Source organism: Cebus imitator, unplaced genomic scaffold (genome assembly GCF_001604975.1).
Source record: "Cebus imitator isolate Cc_AM_T3 unplaced genomic scaffold, Cebus_imitator-1.0 Scaffold41, whole genome shotgun sequence".
Taxonomy (NCBI): Eukaryota; Metazoa; Chordata; class Mammalia; order Primates; family Cebidae; genus Cebus; species Cebus imitator.
The window spans coordinates 7,587,680-7,593,679 of NW_016107356.1; positions in this window are offsets into that span (position 1 = coordinate 7,587,680).

Below are 6,000 nucleotides of genomic sequence, written 5' to 3' on the forward strand. Positions count from 1 at the left end.
GAGGCATACCTTTGAATGGCTTCCCTAAAATATAAAATATTTCAGATACACAGAAACGTTTATAACACAACACATTCCCCACCCAGCGCTCTTGAGTGCTAACATTTTGTCACACTTGCTTTCTATTTCGTTAAGAAGTAAAACAGGCGAGGTGTGGTGGCTCACGCCTGTAATCCCAGCACTTTGGGAGGTCGAGGCCGGTGGAGCACAAGGTCACGTGTTCGAGACCAGCCTGGTCAATATGGTGAAACCCCGTCTCTACTGAAAATACAAAAATTAGCCAAGTGTGGTGGTGGGCGCCTGTAGTCCTAGCCACTCAGTAGGCTGAGGCAGGAGACTCGCTTGAGCCTGGGAGGCGGAGGTTGCAGTGAGCCGAGATTGTGCCTCTGTGAAACTCCATGTCAAAAACAAAACAAACAAACAAAAAAACAAAACAATGCACATACCAACAAAGCTCCCAGAACACCCTTCTACGACCCTTTCTCTTCCCTGTCTTTCACCCAGAGGTAACCATCAGCTTCAATTTTGTGTCTACCTTGAATGGCATTCAAAAATTCCACTAACATCCCATGTGTGAATCCATCTTTTTCCATGTTTTCTTTTTTTTTTTTTTTTTTTTTTTTTTTTTTTTGAGACGGAGTTTCGCTCTTGTTACCCAGGCTGGAGTGCAATGGCGCTATCTCGGCCCACCGCAACCTCCGCCTCCCGGGTTCAGGCAATTCTCCTGCCTCAGCCTCCTGAGTAGCTGGGATTACAGGCACGCGCCACCATGCCCAGCTAATTTTTTGTATTTTTAGTAGAGACGGGGTTTCACCATGTCGACCAGGATGGTCTCGATCTCTTGACCTCGTGATCCACCCGCCTCGGCCTCCCAAAGTGCTGGGATTACAGGCGTGAGCCACCGCGCCCGGCCTTGCATGTTTTCAAAAAATTTTTTATTGATAACATGCTGTATTTTTTCTATTACAAACAAATAATGCAATGAATTTTCTTGTGCCATTTTCCCTATGGAACTTCTGTGAAAGTCTCTCTATTATTTTTTTACATGTGGAGCTGCTGGATCAAAGAGCAAATGTTTTCTTCCAGAGGTGGTGTACCAAAATTACCCTTCAAATCTCCAGGTATAGGAAGTCATTGTGCTCTACATTTGCATCTATGTTAAGATTGTTAGTCTTGGCTGGGCGAGGTGGCTCATGCTTGTAATCCCAGCACTTTGGGAGGCAGAGGTGGGCGGTTCATCTGAGGTCAGGAGTTCGAGACCAACCTGGCCAACATTGTGAAACCCTGTCTCTACTAAAAATACAAAAATCAGCTGGGTATGGTGGCATGCGCCTGTAATCCCAGCTACTCAGGAGGCTGAGGCAGGAGAATTGCTTGAACTCAGGAGGTGGGTTGCAGTGAGATCACACCACTGCACTCCAGCCTGGGCAACAGAGGGAGATTCTGTCAAAAAAAAAAAAAAAAAAAAAAAAAAGAATTGTTTGTCTTCTCAATATTTTCCATTTGATGGTTATGAAATGACATCTCATACTGTTTTGATTTGTAGTTTCTTATTTAGATGCTATAATGAACATCTTTTTATGTTTCTTGGCCTTGTATTTTTTTTCTCTTGTGAATGTTCTGTTTATATCCTTTGCGTTTTAGTTTTATTTTTGAAACAGGGTCTTGCTCTGTCATTCAGGCTGGAGTGCAGTGGCAGGATCACGGCTCACTGTAACCTCTGCCTCTTGGGTTCAAGCAATCCTGCCTCCTCAGCCTCGCAAGTAGCTGGGACTACAGGTGCATGTCACCATGGCTGGCTAGTTTTCTATAGAGACAGGGTTTGCCATGCTGCCCACGCTGCTCCTGAACTCCGGAGCTCAAGGGATCCTCCCACTGTGGGCCTCCCAAAGCACTGAGATTACAGGCATGAGCCACCGTGCCTGGCCTCTTTTATTTTTTAGTCGGATTTGTTTTCCTTATTGATTCTCAGGGTTTCCTTATATATTCCAGATAGGAATCCCCATTTTCAGTTTATATGCTTTGCAAATATCTTCTCCCTTCTGTATCTTGGTTTTTTTTTTTTTTTTTTTTAAGTAAAAAGTTTAAAATGGAGCTAGATATTACATTCATAAAAATGTGCAAATTATAAATGTAGAGCTCAGTGAATTGTTCATTATTCCTGCACCAATGCCACAGATTTTAATTACTTAGCTTTATACTCTGTCCTGGTATCCCCCTTGTGCTCCTGAATTTCCAGATGTCTTGGCCAGTCTTTAACATAACACATTTCCTCTGCTGTCGCCTCTGCCTGGATGCTCCTCCCCCAGATATTCGCTTGATTTGCTCTTTCAGGTTTTATCTAAATGGTATCCTCTCATTGAGAGCTTCCACAGCCAAGTGATCTAAAATTTTCACCACTTACCCTTACTTTGCTATCACAGCCTGCTTTATTTTTCTCCTTGAAACTGAGTACTATCAAAATATACCCTATGTTTTACCTGTTTAGTCTGTTGTCTCCCAGAACAGTCTGTAACTCTAGAAGAAAAACATTTTTGCTATTTTGTTCACTACTTAAGTTAATGCACCCAGAAGCAATGGCTGCCACAGTTATGTATTGAATTGGATTGAACTGAATTGCTAAGACAAAGGCTTCAATCTCCATTTTGGCATGAAAATATCAATGGCCACCTTAGCTTAGAAGGGTGGCATTTGGCAAAATCAGCTTTCTCATTGGCTTTGGGGAGAGGACAACTATGTGTTTAGGGACCATTTGAAGTGGATACACCTCCTTATAAACCAAATCCGAATCTCCTCTTTCCTCTGTGCTGAGCTTCCCAGGGTGCTGATTGCTTCCTAAATTTCCATGGGGGATGTCCCGCGCTGGTGTCCTTAGGTCCCTAACCTCATCACTGGGACATGTGGCTCAGAGCCGGCAATCAAAGCAGGGTTTTGAATGAAGGATGCTCTGTGACTCCTAAGTAATGACTTTAGGTACAAAGACATCTGTAAAAGAGGATGCGGTCTCTAGGAAAGCAAACTGAAATTTCGATATAATTATGTGGAGAACTGTAAAAAAACACAATTAATTTTGCCCAGGTTACCTAATTAGAGTAGGCTAGCTTTCCCATGCTTGTCCTTGTAAGCAGTCGTCGCTGGCCGTCAGGCTCAGTGGGATGAGGATTGGTCTCCCGGCACCCAGCTTCCTCTCTTTAGAGCCCGCTGCTGTTGCCACAATCTTATTTCTTAGTTGTGTTCATACACACTTTCCCCACAGAGGGAAGATGCATAGAGGGGGTTGTGAAGTTGAATTTGGGTTGTGGAATTTTGTAGACATTACAAAAAACCAGATCTGTCCACCCAACGCTGAGGACATTCTTCTGTGATTTCAGAGCAGGAAGTCCTTGATCTCCTGGAAGCAAAACCTTTTCTTTTTTCTCCCAGTTTACAGAGGGTCTTAGAAATTCTTCCCTGAAATATAGCAACATGGAGCCTCCTAACAAATAAAGGTGGCAAGTTTTTTTGGTATTATTGACCAACTTCTTCATCTGGATAAATATATAGCTGCATTATGCATTTCCACATTTATTTTATCGTCCGAGGAAGGAAAGCTGACCAGCGTGTTTCCTGCTGCCTGCGGGTTCTCCAGGCCTTCCTGTCTCCCACGTCAGCTTCCAGACCTGTGACTATATTCTGGAGATCTTGAACCTTAGCTGGCCCCTTTGGTGGGCTTTCACATTCTGAAACGTCTCATTGTCCCACCCTCAAAGCATTCCTGGCCTGGCAAGTCTCCTCACAAGGTGGCACCCCCATTCCTGGGGCACCAGCCCCTGTGCCTGCCACCCCTAGGAGGAAGGGGCTGTGGCTAAGAGGATGCTGGAGAGAAGTTCCCATGCTGAAGGCTGTGTGGACCTGTGTCTCTCCTGGGTTGTGTTTGCTTGAGTTGCTATCCTGAAACCTTCCCTAAACAGAAGTCATCTGGGTTTGGTCAGTTGGCTTGAGTCTGCAAAAAATGCTCATTTTAATCAAACTCCGTTAGCTGTCAGAAGACATGGTTCATGCAGGAGTTAAAGCCTCTGTGAATGAGAGGGAGAGAGAAAAAGAGAGAGAGGAAGGGAAGGAGAGAGAAAAGAGAGGAAGAGAGGGGAGGGAGGAAGAAAGAGAAAAGAGACAGGAGAGAAGGAGGGAGAGAGTGAGAGTGATATATATATGTGTATATACACACATACACACACACACACATATAAACAGAGGAAGAAGGAGTGAGAGATATGGAGAGAGACAGAAGGAAAGAGAAGAAGGAGAAAGAGAGCAAGGAAAGGAGAAAGAAAGGGGAATACATATCTATATCTAACTATTTTATTTATTTATTTATTTTGAGACAGAGTCTTGCTGTGGTGTGATCTCAGCACACTGCAACCTCCACCTCCCAGGTTCAAGTGATTCTCATGCCTCAGCCTTCCAAGTAGCTGGGACTACAGGTGTGTGCCACCATATGTGGCTAATTTTTGTGGTTTTAGTTGAGATGGGGTTTTGCCATGTTGGCCAGGCTGGTCTTGAACTCCTGACTTCAAGTTATCCACCCACGTTGGCCACCCAAAGTGCTGGGATTACACGTGTGAGCCACTGTGCCCAGCCTATATCTCTGTGCATCTATCTATCTATCATCTATCTATCTATCTATCTATCTATCTGTTATCTATTTATGTATATCTATCATCTCTGTCTATCTCTCTCTATCAGCTATCTATCATCTACTTATGTATATTTATCTACCATCTCTCTGCGTCTTTCCCCATGTGATGTATCATCCGCACCCAACCTGCAAGGCAGGCGAGGTGATCCTTGTGGGAGGCTCCGAGACTCTCACGGCCACCTGTGCCCAGCCAATTCGGGGTTCAGGGCTGGGTGTGACTCCCTTCCCTACACGGTGCCACCCTCACTGCCAAACAACTGATTCTTGGGCAGAAGGTGAAGAAGGGGGGGGATGAGGCAGAGGGAGCTCTGTTACCTATGCTGGGCTAGGACTCAGCCATGCCCTGGGGAACAGCCATCTACAAGGGAAGGTGCTCGGGTGCTCAGGACCCCAAGTAACACCTTAGGGTGGGATCAGAGTTGATGGTTTAATCTCACTGGATGGTTGCTTTACTTTCAGAATTTTCACACCTAAAACGCTAAGTTTACCAAGATGCTTTAGGTTATGTTACACCCACGGAGATTTAGAAACAGACAAATACCACGTGTTCTCATTTATCAATGGGAACTAAAGGATGTGTACACATGGACACAGAGTGTAGAGTATTGCACACTGGAGACTATGAAGTGTGGAGGGTGTGAGGGAGGAGGGTGAGGAGAAATGGCCTAATGGGTACAATGTACGTTATTCTGAAGACGAATACACTAACATCCCAGACTTCTCCACGACTCAATATAAACATGTAACAAAATTGCACTTGGACCCCTCAAATTTACCCAAATAATAACAAACTAAGAATAAAAAATAGAAGTCAGTGATGCAGGCAGCACTGATTTCAATGTATATTTACATAAATTAAGAGAGATCTTGTAAATAAGAAAAGGCAAGAGAAGCTGGTTTATTTCTTATTTTTTTATTAGGAAAAGTGGAAGCTACTACTTCTCCCCTCAGTTGCTTCCCTTGTCCCCCAGATTCAGGGCCCAGAGTCATACAGGTATCCTGAGCCATGTCTCTCTGCCGTCTGATGTTTGTCACCTCAGTTGGAGGACACAGGGCTTGGCCTGGAGCATTATCTTGTAGATGTATCCTCCCCAGTTCTGATCTCTTTTTCTGTTAGCTAGTGGATAATGAATGTATAAAAGCTTAGTTTCAGACCTCAGAGGGGTCTGACACACACCTGCAGATGCCCCAGGTAGCTTTGGATGGAAGCCCAATCGATCCTAGAATAGAATCTTGGCTCCCTGGCTTGTGAGTGGTGGGACCAGGGGCAGGTAACTGAGCCTCAGTTTCCTCATTTCTAAAACGGGGATTAGGAAACCGAGTTC